This window comes from Ahaetulla prasina, chromosome 2 (assembly GCF_028640845.1).
Source record: "Ahaetulla prasina isolate Xishuangbanna chromosome 2, ASM2864084v1, whole genome shotgun sequence".
Classification (NCBI taxonomy): Eukaryota; Metazoa; Chordata; class Lepidosauria; order Squamata; family Colubridae; genus Ahaetulla; species Ahaetulla prasina.
In genome coordinates this window covers 126,291,316-126,314,435 of record NC_080540.1, presented here as the reverse complement: position 1 = coordinate 126,314,435, position 23,120 = coordinate 126,291,316, and the positions used below count along the sequence as shown (strand labels likewise).

Genomic DNA, 23,120 nt, shown 5'->3' with positions numbered 1-23,120 from the left:
AAGTAATGAAAGGGAGAGAGGGAGAGAGGGGATGGTGTGGGGGGGATTACAGTTAAGGCTTGTCTCTCCTTTTTAGAATACTACACACTGGGCAGAGTGGAGGAAAGCAGAGAGAGAAAGAAAGAAAGAAAGAAAGAAAGAAAGAAAGAAAGAAAGAAAGAAAGAAAGAAAGAAAGAAAGAAAGAAAGAAGAGGGGGGAGCAGAAATTAGCACACTCGGCTGTATTGGCCAAATATTTACAAAGAGATAGCTGTGAGGCACAAAGCCCTTTTCTTCCTTCAGAAAGAAATCTGGTAAAGACATGGAAAGCTGCATTCTCCAGACCGTGTCTCTGGATACAGAAGTTCCAAGCATGAGGCTGCGAAGGCTTTCTGCTAGTGTAACAAAAAATGCAAGGAACCTGTACATACCTTCAACCCCAAACTACACGCCAAACACCCCCTCAACCCGAATGGGAAAGACATCCAGAACCTTCCCTTCCCCACCCCACCCCCACTACACCCCACACCGATGGCTTCGTCACAAAAACAGCCCACGAAACACAAGGATTTCTTCCCTCGCTCCAACCCAGCCCACCCTTCCTGCCCACCCCTCCTTTCCCTTGCACAAAGCCAGAATGGCAGAGCAACCTGAACGCCAGGGAGGGGAGAAAAAGGCAAACAGAAACTATCTTGCAAGCAGATTGGTAAGCGGAGGGGAGCAGCAAAAGTTTGAATTCCATCTCAAAGAACAAAGGCAGTTTTCAGGAGACTTACCCAAGCAGCTGAAACTCTCTTATTCTCCTGGCTATGTTACTACCGAAGACCCGCCCCTCGCAGGGTCACATGGTTCAGGCTGCTAGTCAATGATCAAAGGAGCATTGTCATCCTGTGAATAATAAGCATCCCACAGTGCAAAAGAGGTAGGCAGGAGCTGGGAGAGGGGATAATTGCTGCCCAGGGGTGCAAATGGCAAAGCAGCCCCGTCTAAAGGGGCGGCGGGGGGTGGGGGGAGGAGAGAAGAGAGAAAGGAGGTTATTCAGGCTGTTCAAAAAGGAAATGGCTGTACGGTGTAAGTTGTTTCATATGCGGCAGAGTATGAGGCTGCTCTACCACGGCTGACTCAGAAGCCCTATCAGACACGTTTACAGAAAATATAAAGCTCCATGCCACCTTATGGGAAGCAAAACTGGGGACTTGCCTGTGAGTCAACAGGCTCAATATCAGAAACCCGAACTGCAAAAGGATGAGTGACAATTCAGAACAAGAGTGCTTGTCAAGACAAATAGCAGGTGTGTTTCTTGCTAAACACAGCAGGGACAAGAATGGGGAAAACTCCTCTTGTGAATAACTAAAAATTGGTAGGAATTGGGTTTGATCAAGGAACCCCAGATTTCAAAAAAATATTATTTGCTGGCTATTGATTCAGGGGGAAAAAATCAAACTCTGATAATGAAGTTATCTAGTTGGGTACTAAAATGGCTGCAAGCAAACAACCAAATTCAGAAAGCAACAATAACTCCACAGTTCAACCTTGAGCTATAGATATCCTCTTCTACTGAAACCATTTCTGATTTACATCTAACTTTACAAAGTGGTTGTGTTGGAATGTTAGATTCAACTCCCAGCTACCCACCATCGAACACCCTAAACACAAGTGTATTATACTCTTGCACATAAAATATTGGTTCTTAATAAAATAAACATTCATAAATTTCTACAGGGCACGGTCCTGGATAGAAATCCTTCAATATATGGAAAAGTGAACAAAACAAATGCAAAATGATGATGGCAAATTGAATAATTTTTTTTGGGGGGGTGGGGAGAGGGCAACTAGGCTCTTTGGCAGGCTGGCATTCAGGAAAGTGAATTGTACTTCCATGTATAACACTACCTCCCAATGGTCTGTGTAGAGGTTTCCCATTGTGTCAACAGACTGCAATCTAAAATATCTCTGGAGAGTCCCCCAACCCTTCAGAGTAGATTTTGAGTAGATAAAAGAAATAAGCCATTTGCTCTCGATTGCACTATGACAAATACAGGTCCAGCCAGTTGTGGTAAGGACCACAGGAATGAACTCTTAGCACTATACTCCATTGAGTTTTGTGTGCCTGAACTGTTTGATATAGACAATACATCTATCAGACAAAAATCTATCATTCTATCAAACAATAAATCTATCATTCAAAAAGACCTTGATCATCTAACCGCTTGGTCTAAAACTTGGCAACTCCAAATCTCAACCAGCAAATGCTCAGTCTTACATATTGGAAAAAAGAACCCAAACACTAAGTACATACTTGATGGACATTACCTTACAGATGACCTCCACCCTGTTAAAGACCTTGGAGTTTTCATATCAAATGATCTAAGTGCCAAAGCCCACTGCAACTACATAGCAAAAAAGGCTTTAAGAGTTGTTAACTTAATCTTGCGTAGCTTCTTTTCCAAAAACACTACACTACTAACCAGAGCATATAAAACATTTGCTAGACCAATTCTAGAATACAGCTCGCCTGTTTGGAATCCTCACCACATCTCTGACATCAATACAATTGAACGTGTCCAGAAATATTTTACAAGAAGAGTTCTCCAACAAAATATCTTATCCCACCAGACTTGAAATCCTAGGCTTAGAAAACTTGGAACTCCGTTGCCTTTGACAAGACCTAAGTTTAACTCATAGAATCATCTATTTTTTTTTATTAAAAAGTTTTATTTTAACATTCATATCCAATAACATATTTAATGTACCATCATATACAATTAATCGGACCTGCCCGGTCACCACCCCCTTCCTTTAACTCTCTTCCCTTCTCTACCTTCTTCTACTTTCCACGACCCTCCTCCCCTTCTCTTATCTACAACCTCTCCTCCTTCCTCCCTACTCCTTTCTTCTCCCTTTTCTATCTCTCTTCCTTTCCTCTTCCTCCTCTTCTCTTTCCTACTTCCTTCTCTCTTCTACTTCCTTCCTTCCCATCATTCTGAAATGGTAGCCAGGCAGCTCCGATCTTACATTGATTATACATCTTCAATCATCTCTGTACATTAACCATCAATCCATTTTCTACCTCATCCCCCCCCCCCCCCCCCTCCCCCCCCCCCCCGGACCTCCCAGAACCGAATACAGGGTATAAAACTAACAGTCAAAAATTAAAATATAACACAAATCATAATCCATAGTCACTCCTTAAAACCTCGACTCCCCGATCTCAGAAATTTCCAATTGAGTTCGTATTTGTTCTTCATTAAAGTACATAGTTTTTAATATCCAACCTTCATCAATCAGTACCAAAACAACGTTCCATCTTCCAATATTCACCAAGGATTCTTCTGAAATGTCTTTCTTCCTTAAGCAGTCTCTCAAGAATAGTTCATATTTCCAACTTAATTTCTTAAATTTTACTGTCCAACCTCCAAAGATAAACAATAATCCATCTTTTCATATCTTTGGTATCATTTACATACATCAAATCAGATTACAAATATTATTGTTAATCCTATATTATCTCCACAATATATCAATTGTAATAATTAAAATCTTCACTTTACCTTACTTATATCAAATAACATTATTAAAATTACACCTATAACTTATCCAAAATATATCAGTTATAACAATTAAATTCTAGTTAACCATATAACAACATTACATCCATCTCTCAAATATAATATTTAATCCAAATTAAATTTTACTATCTATCCTCCAAAATTAAACAATATTCCATCTTCCTATTCCTTTATACCTCAATTATATCAAATAGTACCCTTAAAATTACACATTTATATCCAAAATAAATCATTTACAAAAATTAACCATAATCATATATAATAAAATTAAACATTCTCACTCCCCTTATCTTCTATCTTACACATTTTCCACCATCTATTCACCATTCAACTTAACATCTATCAATAAAGGGTTCCCAATCTTTAATACATTAGCATAGAAATCTCGTGCTTTAAAAACTGTATTAAGAAAATACTTTCTTCCTTTATAATTCACTGTTAAGCCAGCTGGAATCTCCCATCTAAAATATATCTGATGTTTCTTAAGCTCATCCACTAAAAAGGCAAATTCTTTTCTCTTTCTTAACATTTTAGGAGGAATTTCCTTCATCATTATTATATCTTGTCCTAGTATTTGACATTTATTTTTATAAAATGCTTGCAAAATTCCATACCTAATCTTCTTATTTGTAAAATAAATAACCACATCTCTCGGTAAACACTTCTGCCTTGCCAACCAAGAATTAACACGATAAATTTTTTCAATATTAACTTCAAAATCTTCTGGTTCCACTCCATCTATCTGAGCAAAGGCCTGAATAAAAATCTCTTTCAAATTTTCTTCCTTACATTCTTTTAATCCTCTCACCCTTATAGCATATTCCATTAATTTATATTGTAATATAACCCTTTCTTCATCTGCCCTATCTACCTTAACCTGAATATTGTCTATTTTATTTTCTAAATTCAAATTAATTTGAACTTCATCTATTTTCCTTTGCAAATCTAAATTAATTTGGTTAATTTCTTCCAGTCTTTCCTCTGTTTGAATACTAGATAGCAATAATGGGTTAATTGATTCCTTTAATTTTTTCATCTCATCATAGAATCATCTATTGTAATGTCCTTCCTGTTAAAGACTACTTCAGCTTTAATTGCAATAATACAAGAGCAACCAATAGATTTAAACTTAATGTTAACCGCTTTAATCTAGATCGCAGAAAATATGACTTCTGTAACAGAATCATTAGTGCTTGGAACACTTTACCTGACTCTGTGGTCTCTTCCCATAATCCTAAAAACTTTAACCAAAAACTTTCTACTATTGACCTCACCCCATTCCTAAGAGGACCATAAGGGGCGTGCATAAGAGCACAAACGTGCCTACCGTTCCTGTCCTATTGTTTTTCTTTTCTTCTTCATATATATATATATATATATATATATATGCTTATACCTCCTAATATTTACTCATATATATGTTTATATATTATATAATCTTTTTGTACGATGCTTATATATATTGTTGTGACAAAATAAATAAATAAATATAACCAGATTAGCCATGATGAGTTTCACATAAGATCAGTTGGATCTTATTACTTCACAGGCAACTCTTGAAATCAATGTAATTGCTTTTCTAGCAACTGTATTCAGCTTAACGTTGCAAGCATACCAAACATAAACAAAAGAGCAGGTAAAAGTGTGTATTATGAGGAAGGAGCACTAAAATTGTACAATTTGTTTTAGAAGATTTATATTGATAAAACACAGAATGAACTGTACTAGAATAGAAATTCATTAGGAGGAAGGAAACACCAGAAATTAGTACCGTAAGTGAGCTTTAAATAAAATGGCTCTGGTTGGTGGAGGATAATAAGTAGGTTATTTAGTGGTTCTGAGGAAAAAATTAGTCCCACAATATATTAGTTCAATTTAGTTCCTCACAGTCAACAATTATCAAAATGGGATTTCAAAGCTCTTTTTGAATTACGTTAAGTAAATTCCAAAGGGGAATAATCATTTAATGTTGTTACCAGTCTATTACTAAGATGAAAAGGCAGGATTAAGAAAAAGTGAATGATTTTCTATTGGCAGACTTGCACAGTTGAGGGGGTTTCTCATTTTGTAAGCTTGCAATTCATATCAGACAGGCTGGTTCTTTTCATATCAGGTTTGATGGATGTTTTCCCTTAGGTAAGAGCCCTCTTATTTTTCAAGTGTCATATGGTAGATAAAATTCAACAGCTGAAGCTTTTCCTATCAGTGCCTCTCCATACTTCAAGGCTGTTAAAGAACAGTACTCTGACAAAAAAAAAATGATGACCCATTTAGCCACCAGATCCTATACAATTTGGACATTGGTTTCAGAAGAATATAGTATCAAGCAACCGGTGGAGAATAAGCTATCCTGGCATTTTAAGAAATTTAAGAGGAATGTGACCAAATCATGTTTTAAAGGAAATTATTGGCACAAAAATAATGTTTGAAAATATTTCAATCTCTGAGTTTTCTGTCCTCCTAGCAACATAAGATGGCAATGAAGAATTGCCAGAGAAGAACTATTAGCTATAAACTGAGGGAACAGCTGTAGTTAGTCAAACAGTATTTCAACTTCAACAGCTTAACTGAAGGATCAAAAAGAATTTGGGTTTTTAGAGGAGGGAGGAAACCGAGGGGGTTAACTGATAAATAAGTCAAAGGCCATTAGGCCAAACTTTGAATGCCATCATTCAGCTGAAACAGGAAATGATCTGCATTTTGATCTACCATGGTATGCCATGCTTTGAGATGTTCCAGAATCAGCACAGCAGGCAGTTAACATTTGGGCTACATTTAGAGATTGTTACAAAGATAGCAGGGAGCTTCAAGAAATCAACAAAAGGGTTTCTAAACCAGCTGTTGTTTACCGTCACTTATCAAGTCTGAAAAGCAAATAAGAGCAATAGGTCAATAAGTAGAGGACATGGTTTGAATTTAGAGGTTGCTAAGCTTCAATACTTCTCTTGCTTCCCAGCTAAAAGAATCCCAGGTAAGAGAGCTGGGATAAGCTTCTCTTTCTCTAGCACACCAGAGAATTGCTGTCAATCAAACAGAGCACTCAATATTAGGTACTTCGGCTGGATCACTCGCATCACTCAATAAGCCCTATGTAGACAGTATCTGCATACAGAACTTGTCATGAACAATGACGAACATCTCCTTTCTCCAAATTGTACTGGAGAAATACCTGAATACCTGTACTAGGTAGTGCACCTTGATTCCCTGCAAAAAGAGATAATTCCTGGTTGTGTATTGAGCTTAGTGTAATGTTTGAATATAGCCATGTTTGGCTTACACTAACCATGATTAATAAAGCAATAATGTGATATTTTCTTGTTTGAAATGACTTTTGTACTCAATTTTCTTTGTGCCTCAAAATGTTGCTCTATATTAGACATCAATCACAGAAACTTTTTATAGACCATTAAAATACTACTTACTCTAAAATACTTGTAAAATGTTTAACAAAGCAGCCTGCAAAATTGAAGCAGCAAAAGTCTTCCGGTGCTTGCCCTCCTCCACAAAACCTTATAACCCAGATGGCATAATTTGAAGATTCTGATGTAAGACATATATCTCTTGCCAGTTTAGCCCAACTAAATGAGTTAACTCAAATTACAGACATATGAAATTTCATCTGACCCTGGAAACAGAACAGATTGCCATCTTACCCTTGAGCTATCCAGCTCCATTCACAGTCACCCTTTCAGCCATTTTTTTCTGGAATAATCTTTCCTTTTTGTGGTGATAAACCAAGTAATCTCTTAGATCAGTTTTCACCAATCTTGGCAACTTGGCAACTGGTGGACTTCAACTCCCAGAATTCCCCAGCCAGCAAAGCTGTTCTGGGAGTTGAAGTCCTCCAGGCTTAAAGTTGCCAAAGTTTGAGACTTCTGTCTTAAATGCTTTGTCTTCCTTTGTATTTTTTTAAAAAAAGTTTTTTTTTCTTAATATAAAATACAATGAAAAGGAAGACAATATAATAAAGGAAAAAAGGGGAAGGGAAAAGAGTAAAGGAAAGGGGGAAAGAAGACAGTGACTTCCAACTTTTTTCAGAACAGTAAATTACATAGTAAAATTATAAACTGTACTTTTCATCTGTATAAGAATAGTAAGACACTTCTATAACTATTTATTTAGTAAATTTATTAAATTTGTTTGCTGCCCTTCAGCTCAAAGGACCCATATCTGAAAAGAACAATACCATAAATGCTACTGAAGATTAGCCTGATCATATTTTAAATAAATAGAAAATACATATTTTCCTCTAAAGATGTTTTTCTGAAAATCAAGAAGTTTGTCTTCACCAATCAAACAGAAAGAAAATCCCAGAATTACCAGCCAAAATAGTTATAGGATGGATAAATATAAATGGTAACTATACGTGCATTACGTTTAGTTTCTAAAATAATTTCCCCACCGGAGAAGGATTCCTTATAGGATCTCTGAGAGTCATCCACCCATTGCTGGATGAAGGCATGGCTTATATTATTTACTGATGGTTGGGTGATGCAATGATGACAGTACTCAGGAAATGACTTATCATTTCCTCTGTAGTACATTAACACTTCCTCTGTAGTATTTTTATGTTGCTTTTATTTATTTTGACTGACAAACACGTTGTCTTTCCTAGAAGCAGGAAGATGGAATATATGTAGATGAATGATATTAATGTTGGTTTTGATAACAATACTCCGTCATTACTCTTGGACACTCACCTTCCAATTCCATTTTCCCCCGAAAAGAAACCAATTTATAAAGCAAGTAAATTGGTGATAGTCAATTTGTTCAATAATTCTTTACTCAAATTTAAGATTGCTGGAACTTTAAGATGTCGTTTAAAGTCACACTTCTTACCAGAAGAGAATAGAAGATGAATATTCACATCAGTTTTGGAAAAAGATTCCAAGAAGGCTTGGGAAACAAGAGGCTGCCAGTAGAGTAGCTTGCTATTATTGAGGCTTTGCTTTACATATAAACCTCACTGAGGATAGAAACATCTTCCATACAGCAAGTCTTATGAGAAATATTTAAAAAAAAAAACTAGAAAAAGAATCAATAAAGCCTCTGGGTCCAGGAACCTCCTTGAAAGATTTTGTGGAAAAGGTATAAATGGAAAACAGTTTTTGCACTAGTGAAATTCTATTCTTCTTGGAAAGATTTCATTTAATTTCTTGAAATTTAATCTGATAAAATGGAAAATGAATTGAAAAAGTGATGGAATTGGCAGAGATGGCAAAGTTAACTTAATTAGGCGATATTTCAAACTTTGTAAAGAGAGAAAATTCACTGATGAAATTGTAAAGCCATTAAGATAATGGCTGCCAAGAGCAATGTTTCTTCTTATCTCATCTTTCTTTAATTTAGAAGAATGAATGATATTTTACATTAAGACTATAAATTTGCCTCCAAAAAAACATACTAAAATTACGTTAATTTGTGGTTAAATCTATAAACACAATCAGGTGTATGATTTGTAACTGTTCTCCTCTCATACCACCTAGATAGATATACAGATGGCCCAAATCTTGTCAGCCTTTTCCTATTTAATTTACTTCTATAATTCAAACAGATTACCTGTTTGCTTTCTTTTGTCAACTGCCTTTTTTTTTGTTTTAAATGACTTTAGAAAAAATGTAAAGCTGCTCAATGTGAGGAATCACAGTATTTGTCATTGACTCATTAATCAGTGCTGATTTTAAAAAAAGAGACTAGATGACAAAGCCAACAAATTAATGCTGTACAATCCAAATATTGGTATTTTGACAAAAAAAAACTGTGGGCTCTGAAGTTTTCATTCTAGATGAAGACAGTGCTATACAAAGCCATTAAAAAACAACAACACTGCATGGCTAATGGCAATTTACTCTAAGCCCTGCGCTCCCCCACTGTTGTCATGTGCCAGCAAAAAGGTTAGCTATCACTGCTCTAAGCCATCAAGCCCTGACTGGAACATAACCTTACTTTTTTATGGAACCATGGTAGATTATTGTTACAAAACAGGACTCATTCATCAATCAACACTTTCAACACTTACATTATAAAATATTTCAAAACATTAAAGATCTTTAAAAAGTTTTGTCCAGGATTGCCATCCTGTAATCATATTGTAATTGATAAAATAACGTTATGGTATTCTTATTTACTTTTTGTTTTTGTGTTCTATTTTACTTTGTGAACCTCCCAGAGTTCCTACCCTTAAGTCGGATGACCTTAAAAAAATATTTTCCAAAAACCAGAAAAAAATAAAGCAATGAAAAATAGCACCAAAACAAGCAAAGATGCTGCTGCTCTAAAGAGTTTCTCTAATTTCATTCCATGTATCAATGAAAACCGTTTGTTAAGGTAAAGGAACTGTGCACATTCCTTTCAGATTTTTATTGATGGAAATTTCAAGTGGTAAAAGCTTGCATCAGCTATTTTGTGGATTAATAGTCTATGCCACATTTCCTTCGAATATGCACTGGATCAACAATCATAACATATAGATTCTATTTTACTATGGGCTTTCACATTTTTTCCAAGTCAGGGTTCTTCCAGGGTACAGCTCCAGAAATTCAAGATCTATTTCTTTAATATGTATTTGATATCGGGAGATATATATTTGAGATACAAAAAGGAAAAGGACTGCCAGAAACAATAGTGGACAAGGAATAACCTGGAATTGACTTTTCAAAGAATGTGCTATTAAAATGTGATGAATTTCGTCAGTATTTAGAATAATTCCACACTCTTGAAATTAAGGGACTGGCCTTGGCATTTTGAAATCCTGAACTAGTTTTATTTAAATCAGCTGTACGGAATTCTTTATATCAGAGATTTTAAATTTATGATCTTCAAAATGTTACTGTAAGTTATTATTATAAGTTGTGGTCGTAAGTCGTAATGCATGTTTTTTCCCCTCACTTCTATGGAAGTAATCTGCACTCTAGGTTATCTTCATTTTCTATAGTAGATTCCACTTGCTCCAGAAGATGCTATATAACCACTTGTGATCAATTTCATCCACTACTGGTTTGCTTGTGGGTGTGTGCGTGCTTGCGCATGATGCTTCTGCGTGTGATGCTTCTGTGCATGCGAAGAAATGTCTGGGTGGGTGGGTGGAGCCTCCCGCCACCACCGCTTCCAGTTCGCCTGATCCGGGGTGAACTGGTAGCAACTCACCACTGCTTGTGATGCCTTGAAGTTCACCAACAACTGAAGAGTTCTTGTTTTAAATGTTGTAATAGCAACAGCATTTCTTATCAAGTCATCCAATATTACAGCTGCCTCATTTAAAGCTCCACACTATGAATTCAACTATAAGTTATTCTCATGCATGAAGGCCGAATGATTTGGGAGTTGTAATCGCAGCACATCTGGACAGCACCAAATCGAGGGAGCCTTCAGACAATCTGAAACTGGGAAGTATTTCCAATGCAATCTGATGTTACTTTGGTCCACAAGGACTATCATAGCTTCCTTCTTCATACTCATCCAAATGACAAGATTGACAGGGTTAGCTTGAGTTTCCTAAGTGGAAAACACTAGCCATAGCCATTTGTGGGATTCTTGCCTAGCAAAGAAGAAATATACAACTGTACCACTTTAGTCTTGTTCAGGGTTATCTGAAATCTATTCTATGGGCACTGGGTAAAATCAGGGACAAGTTTCTAACCTGACAAAATAATAACAACAACATTCTTTCCATTCTCACCTGCTTTGTCAATTGTAAATTTGATTAAACCTCAAGAATTCTCCACACATTAAATTATTTTACAGATACCTACAAAACAACTTTCCCTAACTTTATATAGGTTGTATTTCAAGTTCCATAATACCCAACCAACATTCTAAATCTGGAGACAGCATACCAGGGAAAGTTGATATACATTAATAGTATACATGCCATGGAAACTGGAATGTTATATATCTAGTGCTTACTAATTATTTTGTAGTTTGTCCATTATGTAAGCCAATATCTAAGTCTACTGAGTAGAAAGACTTAGAAAGAAATGAGCCAGTCAGAGTCCAGCAGTGTTATGTGACCAGTTACTTAAAACGTCTATATCAGGGGTGTCAAACTCATACTGTCATGGTGGCATCACATTGTGACTTTTCCCCCTTTGCTAAACTGGGCATAGACGTGGTCAGTGTGCAATGCATCTGGCCTGCTGGCCACGAGTTTGACACCCCTGGTCTACATGGTCATAGCTCAGCCAGTCAGACTAGAAAGTTTGCTTTGCAGAAAAGAATCAGAGATATGCAATGCTGCTAATCAAGAATGCGCAGCATTCTGCTTTGTACTTTTGCTTTGTTTTTTGCATGCAAAATTAGAAATGGCTTAATACCTTTACATGTTTACATGACAAACCAATAAGAGACAGAAGAGATGAGTTGAACAGTTGTTCTGAGAAACTAGACTGGTGATACCCATATCTCAGACTAGCTTTTGGCTAACTTGGCTGATCCTAGATCCTAAGCAGGCTCAGATCTGATGAGTATTTCAATGGAAAGGTACCAGGAAATGTAGACCACAATGGGAAGTCAACAGCAAATAATACATAAGTGGTTGCCAAGAGATATATATGGATATGACTATTAAGTCATTAGAAATTGCACTTATTGATTAATTTGCTTCTAAATTAAAATGATATTAAATTTTGTGCAGGTGCTTAAGGCAGCATATGTAATAATCCCTCCTCTCATTTTCCTAACAACAATCCTGTGAGGTAGGTTAGTCAATTTGCCTATTACTGGTTTCAGAGGTGGGGTTCAGCAGGTTCAGTCCAGTTCTGGAGAACCGGTAGCGGGAATTTTGAGCAGTTCAGACAACCTGTAGTAAAAATTCTGACTGGCCCCACCCCCATCTATTCTCTGCCTCCCAAGTCCCAGCTGATCGGGAGGAAATGGGGATTTTGCAGTATACTTCCCCTGGATTGGAGAGGGAATGGCAGTATCCTTCCCCTGCCACGCCCACCAAGCCATGCCACACCCACCAAGTCACACCCACAGAACCGGTAGTAAATATTTTTGAAACCCACCACTGTCTGGTTTCCATTTCCCCCATGTGTAAGTGCTGTCATCATACTTCACTGCATTGCTGCTTCACTGATGCCAGAATGCCATGAATCGTGGGGGTAGGGAATTGTCAGGTGGAAAGGAGGAGACAAGTAACAGAAACCACTTTGAGTGGTTTGGCTGACTGACCCCAAGGCCACAAGCCTGGGAATGGAATGCGAACCAATGGGCGAGGTCACCAAACACCAGAACGGTTACTAAAACAATACTTTTGAATCTAATTGGACACTAGGGAGATGATAATGGGAAGAAGCAGATAAAGTGGGGAAGTAAGTAGGCAGCTTTCGTGCGCAAATATCAGATCTGGGATCTTTCTCTGCTTTGTAACAACTTGCTTTAATAAAAGTATTCCTTTCATTACGAACATCGTTGAAGGCTCTTATTTTATGAATAGCCAGATTGAGACAAGCTCAACACCATCCCAGCGATGCTCTACAGAAAAGCAATTTTCACCCAATCAGCAGCTAGCATATTAAATGACAAACAACAGAATATTATATGAATGCAGATCTTCTTTTACACCAGGCCTATATAATTCAACCAAAATATAAATATTTTTTGATCAAATTATATAAAAAAATATAAAATATAAAAAAATGGGAGAGGCTTTGGGATGGCCTAAAAGCCTTTAATAAGTCTCCAAAGACCTATGCAAGAGTCTCCAAAGACCTATGCAAGGGTCCTTTTTGTAGACTTTAGTTCAGCATTCAATACCATCATTCCAGACATTCTTCTAACTAAGCTAAACCAGCTACAGGTACCGGAACAGACTTGTAAGTGGATCACAAGCTTCCTAACAAACAGGAAGCAGCAGGTGAAGCTAAGCAAGATCACATCAAATACCTGTACAATTAGCACAGGGGCCCCCCAAGGCTGTGTGCTCTCCCCACTTCTCTTCTCTCTGTATACCAATGACTGCATCTCCAATGATCCATTTGTTAAGCTACTGAAGTTCGCAGATGACACAACAGTGATTGGTCTCATTCGAGACAATGACGAATCCGCATATAGACGAGAGGTCGAACGACTAGCCTTGTGGTGCAACCAAAACAATCTGGAACTGAACACACTCAAAACCGTAGAAATGGTGGTAGACTTTAGGAAAACCCTTCCATACTTCCACCTCTCACAATACTTGACAACACAGTATCAACAGTAGAAACCTTCAAATTTCTGGGTTCTATCATATCGCAAGATCTCAAATGGACAGCTAACATCAAAACATCATTAAAAAGGACAACAAAGAATGTTCTTTCTGCGCCAACTCAGTAAGCTCAAACTGCCCAAGGAGCTGCTGATCCAATTCTACAGAGGAATTATTGAGTCTGTCATTTGCACCTCTATAACTGTCTGGTTCGGTTCTGCAACCCAACAAGAAAACACAGACTTCAGAGGATAATTAGAACTGCAGAAAAAATAATTGCTACCAACTTGCCTTCCATTGTGGACCTGTATACTGCACGAATCAAGAAGAGGGCCGTGAAAATATTTGCAGATCCCTCGCATCCTGGACATAAACTGTTTCAACTCCTACCTCAAAACCACGCTATAGTGCACTGCACACCAGAACAACTAGGCACAAGAACAGGTTTTCCTCAAGGCCATCACTCTGCTAAACAAATAATTCCCTCAACACTGTCAGACTATTTACTGAATCTGCACTACTATTAATCGTTTCATAGTTCCCATCACCAATCTCTTTCCACTTATGACTGTATGACTATAACTTGTTGCTGGCAATCCTTATGATTTATATTGATATATTGATCATCAATTGTGTTGTAAATGTTGTACCTTGATGAACGTATCTTTTCTTTTATGTACACTGAGAGCATATGCACCAAGACAAATTCCTTGTGTGTCCAATCACGCTTGGCCAATAAAAATTCTATTCTATAAAATGAAGTCAAATTCCAAACAGGTCAGCAGTGAACTGCTGAGATTATTGACCTGTAATTCCATTACACCTCTGTGGGACATAGCTAAGCTATGTGTGCTCATGTAAAAGTTAAAAAAAAATTAAATATGTTTATGAACTAGGATATTCTCTCACCTCCAGAGGGCAGCTTGGTTCTTCCTTTCTGTTCCAAAGAAGTGCCAAGTTTGTGAGCTATAAAGGACAGCCTGGTTTCCTGGACACTGGGAAACGTTTGAAGGAATATGTTTCCCACCTCAGGGAGGGGAATGAGGTGAGCAGTGTCCATATATACAAGGACTTCCTTAGTTTCAGAAGGTATACAGAGTTTCTTTATCCTGTAACTGTCTAGCATCTTGAAAATCAGCATGTTAGCCTTTGGGAGAGATATTCTGTTTATTTGCTTCTAATGGTGTTCTTTCTATTCATTTCAGATTGGAAAATTCCCTTTCCTATACTGGCAAGATCTAGAATGCTCCCATAGAAATTTTGAATTAGGGATGGCAGAAGATTTCCAATATTATTCCTGTTGAAGGAGACTGAATAAAGGAAAAATGCTATTGCTAAATGCTACATGTTCCGATCCCAGTATCAAACTGGAAATATTGGAAGATGTATCTGATCCTTCCTTCTTTAAGCAAATTGGTCACTGTTAGCTTCAAAACAGAGAAATCTATGAAGTTCATGTTCCCAGTTAAATCACACGCGCGCGCACGCGCACACACACACACACACACACACACACACACACACACACACCCCTACTTTCCACATCAATGTCCATAAAGTATAAACATTAAATTTGCTCAATGTAGTTATACTTACACTCACTATGAACTCTTACCAAGTAGAATTGAGTGCTCTTGACAAGAATTTCAATCGTGTCATGCCAATTAAGATAAAAAAGAGCAAAAGGGTTTCTTTTCATATATGGATATGCCAGAATGACATCAAGTGTTACCAGTTGTTTAATGCATTCATTTTTACCAATTGGAGCTGGCATGTTTTCAGTTATTTTTAATTTAACAACAGAACATTCACGTTAAAACAGATAATTATGTTTTTAAAATCAGGGAAGGGCAACCAAGAGCTCTCTAGATAGTAATAATATTGGTGACACTTGCTGAAACTTATGGGAGTTATAATAAAAAACACATAGGTTGCTCACTATGGTTTATGTATCTCCGCCAGATTAATATTTTGCTGAGGTAAATGAATTTGAAGTGTCTTAAAGAAGAATAATCCAAACAACACTCAGAAGGTGCACTCATGCCATCAAGTCTTTTTTTTGCCCCCAAGGTGCACAAATCTCAGGAGATTTTGAAAGCCTCATTTAAGAATTTAGGAGATTTTAGGGATTTCTGTTTCAGTTTGTTTTCCATGCTACAAGACTAGAAAAAGTTTTATTTACAGACTTTAAAAACATCAATTTTCAAATATGTCTGCGTACTTTATGCTACGAAAAGCTAGAACAGGAATGTAACAGGACAAAGAAATATGCATCCAGAGAAAGAAAGAAAAACATGCCAGACAAAACCCAAACTTACAGAGCTCACTGTCATCCTATTCAAAGTCTGGGATAATAATTTAAGTTTTCTGGAAAGTCTTCACTGTAGGATCTCTAGGGGGATACGATTCCAGAGAGCAGGCTCCAAGTCAGTGAAGGTATGTTTCTCTAAGATATTCTTTTCTACACTGTTTAACTGAAGGGGTCTGCCAAATCTTACTGGCTGGGCAGAAATGCTCAGAGATAGGCAGGCTCTCAATTAACCAGGCTTTACACCATAAAGGGATTTATAAGTGATAATCAGTACTTTGAATTATACCTTGAAATCAACTGGCAACCAGAGTGCATACCATGGCATGTGTGTTACTGTCTGTACTGTCACAGTCTGGATCAGCTGAGCTTTTGAGTGGTTTTGAAATTGCTATAGAAGCAAACTCTGGTTTTTAATTCATGCTAGTTATAACTATAGGTTGCAGTGAAAGCTGCTAAGCAGAGTTGGTTGTGAGTATCAATGACGTTTAGAGATTCAGACACATAATTTCCTAACCCTGCTTAGAAGTATCTGGGGGGGATGTGATGGCTCTGTGGTTAGGATGCTGAGTCTTAGACCATTAAAGCTCTACAGCTCAGCAGTTTGAAGCCTAAGTCCTGCGAGATGGGAGTAAGCTCCTGTCACTTGTCCTGGCAACCTAGCAGTTCAAAAGCATGCAAATTCAAGCAGATGAATAGGTATGAGCATTCTGGCATGCAAGACAAGGAGCTAGCCACTGAGCTATGACACCAGGGCTCAAACCCCACTTCTGTGCTTGAAGAACTAAACAAAGGAGAGCTCTAGTACTTCAGATCTTGTTTTTTTACAATATATGAACAAATGGTCCCAGCTTCCTTTACCCTTATTAGGGCCCCATGTGCTGCTGATGTTGGAGAATAATGTTACCAATTGAATTTGGGAGAAATCAAACTTATACCAGTATACTTCTGTTTAATTGATTTTGGAACAGAACTGCATGTTTTGGGAGACTATCTCAGAACATAAAACATAATAACTTTTGGCAGTTACTTCCCCTTTTAGAATTTGAGAGCTAACGCAGAACAGCAGCAACTACAGGAAGAGTGAAATAACTCCCATTCGAGTATCACCTCAGTTACAAATTCACAGTTGGCTTTTATAAACTATTCTTCTCTCAGTGCCAACATCCCAGCTGCCATGTGGAATTCATTATTAAGACGCACTATATAAACGTGAAGTCTGCTTATTAATTTAATGACTGGATGCGTTTTGGTCCGGCCAGCAGCTTGAGTTTAAGGCAGGATCTGACCTGTTGAGAGAGAGAGAGGTCAGGAGTGCTCTACATTTGGGGTTTTTAGTTGCACAGGAAGGATGTAGCTTCCTTCCTGATGCACTCAGGTTATAGCCAAAGGCAACATTCGTTTCTCAAAGCAATGGTGCAAACTCAAGGCCTAATGCTTACAGTGGAGCAGCCAGATGGCTTTTATTTTCAAGGAAACCTTTTCTTGCAGAGCACTTATTCCCAGAGCACCACAACCCTACAGCACTTCACAGATGTTGTCCTGACTCTGCAACATTTACAGCTTCAAAGCAAACACAACACAGTTCTATAGGATTTCTTCTGTTGACACTGTTGACCAGGGAGCAGCTCGAGCGTGCAGTGAAACAGTGCCAGACTCATTCAAAACCTTTCATTTTTAAATAGAAAAACATTTTTATAAAAATGATGAACCAGCTTCAGTTTTGCTGCTTGATTGCAATCCTGTGGTGTGACTAAATTTTTCACCACTTTTCTAGTCATTTTAGGAGACAGGTCAACATAAAGAAATTCCTTCCATTCTTACCCCTTCTAAAATTTCCATTTCAGCACATCAAGTTACTACAAAATTGTGCTGCCTACTTACACAGACAATAGTTCCAATTTGGTCCACAACAACACTGAGTATCAGTTTGGTGTAGTGGCTAAGGTGTTAGGCTAGAAATGGGTGTTGGTCTTACCTGATACACCCCTTTTCTGATGAGAAGGAGTGACTCCAGGCATGGGTATCACTCTGTCTTCTGGCTCTATGGACAGGGTTCAAACTTAAGAGACGCCCCCTTTGTAGACCTCCCACTTTCAACGATGTTCGACGAGGGTTCCGAATACTGTACCTGTAACAACACCCCACGAACACCTCCCTGACCAGACCCTTTCATTAGGGTGGGGCTGGAGTCACTCCTTCTCATCAGAAAAGGGGTGTATCAGGTAAGACCAACACCCATTTTCCTGTATGAGAACTCGTGACTCCAGGCATGGGACTTACCCAAGCTTCCTCATGGGTGGGAAGCCGTCTGGTCATCTCCTTCAGGCGTCTCTACCACACTTGTAGTACTCTCCGACCAAAGGCCACCTCGGCCAATGCATATGCGTCAATCCGATAATGACGTATAAAAGGTGACGGAGTCGACCAGGTCGCTGCCCTGCAAATCTCCTCCATCAATGCTTGTGTGGCCCATGCGGCCGATGTGGCCGCACTCCTCGTTGAATGTGCTGTAATAGCTTTAGGCCTTGGTAAAGCCTGAGCCTCATAGGCTCTGGCTATGGTGGCTCTGAGTAACCTGCCCACCGCCGAAGCGGAAAGCTTCTGTCCCATGGTGGATGGTTGGAATGACACAAAAAGTGCCTCTGTCCATCAGAAAGCCCTAGTTCTTTTGATGTAAACCCTCAGAGCCCATCTGATGTCCAGAGTGTGCCACACACGTTCCTTCGCGTGTGATGGATTAGGACAAAAATCCGGAAGAACCAACTCCTGGGCCCGGTGGAACCAGGAGTTGACCTTCAGCACAAAGGTCGGGTCCAAACGCAAAACCATTCTATCGGAGTGGAACACACACAAGTCTTCTCGCACCGAGAGTGCGGCCAGTTCCGAAATCCTGCGGGCCGATGTGATGGCTATCAAAAACAGCGTCTTGTAAGTCAAAAAACTGATGTGAACTGTCCTAATCAGTTCAAAGGGAGCCTTGCAAAGTGCCTGCAAAACCTTCTGAAGGTTCCAGGTGGGATAACGGTGAACCACTGCCAGTCTCAGGTTGGTCGCCCCCCTCAAAAATCTCTTTACCTCTGGGTCCTTTGTCACCGACCGCCTACCCGCAGAACCTAACACTGACGCTATCGCTGCCACCTGCCTACGTAACGTCCCTGGTGCCAGCCCTTTCTTCAACCCAGCCTGCAAAAACTGCAACAACTGTGGAACCTTTACCTTGGTTGGCTGAATGCTCCTACCAGTGCACCAAATCACAAAGGTTCTCCAAGTGGAGTCATAAATTTGTGTAGTAGACAGTCGTCTAGCCACCTGCATTGTCGTTATCATATCTGAGGGAAATTTCCGTCTTTCTAGCAGTCTCCGCTCAACAGCCATGCAGTCAAGTGGAACCACTGGGGTCCCGGGTGATGAATAGGTCCCTGACTGAGAGACACCCTGTCGGGTGGAATCCTACATGGTGTGGCGACCGACAGACATACCAGATCCGCAAACCACGGCCTTCTGGGCCAGTATGGTGCCACCAGAATGACCTGTGCCCTGGTCTGCAGAATCCGACCAATTACCCGAGGAAGTATAGCCATCGGAGAGAAGGCATATAGTAGACCCCTGGGCCAAGGAAGTCGGAGGGCGTTTACCCCTTTTGCCCCTGGCGCTGGGGACCTGGAGAAATACCGAGGAAGTTGATGGTTCGCTGGAGATGCGAAGAGATCGATGACCGGCTGTCTGAATCGCCTCACAATCTCCTTGAATAACTCCGGATCCAGTCTCCATTCTGCAGGATCCAGAGGTGCCATGTGTTCCGCCCTGATGGAAATCACATTGCGCTCGGCCCAGCGACAAAGGCGATCCGCCTCCGCCATGAGCCCCCTGGATCGAGTGCCTCCCTGCCTGTTGATGTGGGCCTTCACCATGTAGTTTCCCCTGCTGCTCTCCACACACACACACACACACACTTTAACGATCCTCAGCCTTGTAATTAAAGTCATCAAACACTTAAATAAGGTTCGCTCATTCCACTCAGCTTCTACATTTTCATAGAGGCTCCAAAAAAACTCATATTAATAAAAAAACCTCAAATGCCTAAACAAAGATAGCTCATTTACTTACTCAGTTGATGCCATTTCAAAGAGAACAGCACAAATTTCCAAACTCCAACTCCTGCTAAATCCAAACACATAGGAGTAAACCCAGAAACGTCCTCACGAGCTCAAGACAGAGTTGAAAGTGGGAGGTCTACAAAGGGGCGTCTCTTAAGTTTGAACCCTGTCCATAGAGCCAGAAGACCGAGTGATACCCATGACTGGAGTCACGAGTTCTCATACAGGAAAACTAGGAGATCGTGAGTTCTAATCCCACCTTAGGGCTCTAAGCCAGCCTGGTAACCTTGGACAATTATTCTCAGTCAGGGCAAACCACTTCTGAAAAATCCCTGCCAAAAAAAACTACAGGCTATTACCAGGAGTGACAAAGCTCAAAGAAACAAAACAACAACAACCAAGTATACTATTAGAGCAGAGAGAAGCAGTATCCTGAAGACCTGGAGAGTGTTAATGGACAGCAACCATAACAGTTTGCTTTTCAAGAAAGGGTATTGTAATAACCAAGAATATTTCTCAAATCTCCGCCTCCACCACCCACCTCCATAAGCAATTCTTTCAGTCTTCAACTTGGTTTTCTTTATTTGATGTAAAAGTGATATATACTGATCTCATACAGTATCAAATCAGATGGATGAATTGTGGCTTATTACATGCTTTATACATTTCCTTAAATCCATGTGTCCCAGGTTGCAGAATACAGAATACAGATTGCTGCTCTTAAAATAGTACATAAAAAAGAAGACTAGTTTCTGAAAAAGGAACAATATCATATTTTAAAACTGAAGGTGAGTTGCCTTTTACACAGAGGCTGATGATCTTCATTATTGTACAAGCCTTGATTCATTGTTAAATATTCACATTATTTGAATTTTTTTTATATAATGCAAATTTGGATTGACTAGTTGTCATTGTTATCATCATCATCATCATCATCTAGAATACACACAGGTTTCTGGGGCCCTTGCAGGAGTTTTTCATGATGAAAAAACATTGCAAAATGTTCTAAATCATTACAGGGAGTTATTTTCTTTGAAATGCAGTTTCTAGCATCAACAGGATACAAAACATATGCTAGAGACCAGCCTCTTTAGTATATCAGCTCCTTTCCCATTTCCTAATGTTCCTTGCCCAACCTTCAAACTTCCTTTCACAATTTATCTTCACAGAATCCACCGGAAGACATGTTTAAATAATACAGTATTTTTCTGATATTAAATTCTAGCAACTTTGTGCAGACCTAAAGCTAGAAAAGCTTTAAAAAGCTTTAAAAAGCACAAAGATAGAAAATACACAAACGGCAATGAATTCCATCTACACCGGGCACCCTGTCAAAGTAGCTATATGCTAATTACTATGTGACAAATAACAAACAGGAAATCCATGATGCAACATGACAAATGCATAATGTCCACATAGGATAACCAAATAGAGAAGTAGTGTCTTAAAATGATCAGTAAGAAGCAAATGGTAATAACTGTACAGGGCAGTAGTATTTGTAAATAATTGACAATCCTCAATCAAATAGAACCTGTTCTGCATCTCCCAAAACTTGTGGGTCAGAAGACACTTTTCGATCCTGCACTGTTAAAATGTTTATTTGCATTTTTAGCATAAAAGAAATACAAATTGTCATGCACAGGTTCCTTGAACCCAATTTGGATTTATGCTGACATGGGCTGAAATAACTCCACCCATCTGTCTGTCCATTCAACCATCCGTCCATCCATCCATCCATCCATCCTTGAAATGATATTGGATGCTGACAATATGAGAGCAACTTAGCCTGTAGCTGGGAACAAGTTGTTAAGAGAGAATAGTCACTGTAACATCAAAACTAGCCCCTAGGAAAAGCTGGATCCTAGTTTGCTCCCTGAGTCACACAATTTTGCTGAAATCTGTGCATCAATACTGAAGACATGGAAATTTATGAGAGAGCAGCCTTTGGAATTTATCATTTCATGAAAGGTTTTAGCTCCAACAAGCCTGGGGCTTGGTAAAGAGGATAATCTTACATAAGCAGAATGAACCTATCCTCCTAATATTAAGTAATACATTTAGAATTTGAATCTGTTATCTATTTTTGAAAAGTCTCTGTGGCCTAAAAAGGGAAAGATGAAGAGTTATGTTTCTACATGATGATAAGCTTATGGATTGAAGTAATTCCATATTGGTACTGAATTGGTATTATATGAATTTTTTTAAATTAGCATTTTTGTTATGTTTAGTCATTTAATAGAGTATAATGTTGGTTGTTTTTTAGTTGAATAACCACTACTTTATTTCTGATTGTATCATTGTTCATATTGTTTTATTTATTTATATATATTTATATTTATATATGTTTTCTGAGGTTTTCGCGGGTGTTTGTATGTAGGTCTTTGGTTATTCGGGTTTTCTCCCGCGTAAAATTGGAAGTGTCTTGACGACATTTCGACAAAGTCTCATTCGTCATCTTCAGGCTTCAGCACGAAGCCTGAACAGCACAAAGCTGTGCTTCAGCTTCAGCACAGAAGCACGAAACTGAAGCCTGAAGATGACAAATGAGACTTCGTCGAAACGTTGCCAAGACACTTCCAATTTTACGCGGGAGAAAACCCGAATAACCAAAGACCTACATATTTTTTATATATATATATATATTTATGTGTGTGTGTGTGTGTGTGTGTGTGTGTGTGTGTGTGTAGGTCTTTGGTTGTTTGGGTTTTCTCCCATGTAAAATTGGAAGTGTCTTGACAACATTTCGACAAAGTCTCATTCGTCATCTTCAGGCTTCAGCACGAAGCCTGAACAGCACAAAGCTGTGCTTCAGCTTCAGCACAGAAGCACGAAACTGAAGCCTGAAGATGACGAATGAGACTTCGTCGAAACGTTGCCAAGACACTTCCAATTTTACGCGGGAGAAAACCCGAATAACCAAAGACCTACATATTTTATATATATATATATATATTTATATTTATGTGTGTGTGTGTGTG

At 38.7% G+C, this 23,120-nt stretch overlaps 1 protein-coding gene across 5 annotated transcripts in view; it reads right to left on the bottom strand.

The window, feature by feature from the left end:
- The window catches only part of SEPTIN9 (septin 9), a 296,825-nt gene that overhangs the window by 57,002 nt on the left and 216,703 nt on the right, over window positions 1-23,120 (bottom strand). Inside the window, exon 1 of one of the 5 annotated variants that reach the window (XM_058174065.1) lies at window positions 756-894. The exons of the other annotated variants lie outside the window; for them this stretch is intronic. The gene's annotated coding sequence lies outside the window, so the exon portion shown is untranslated. Of the gene's footprint in view, window positions 1-755; window positions 895-23,120 lie in introns of those variants that run through there. 5 annotated transcript variants of the gene reach the window in all.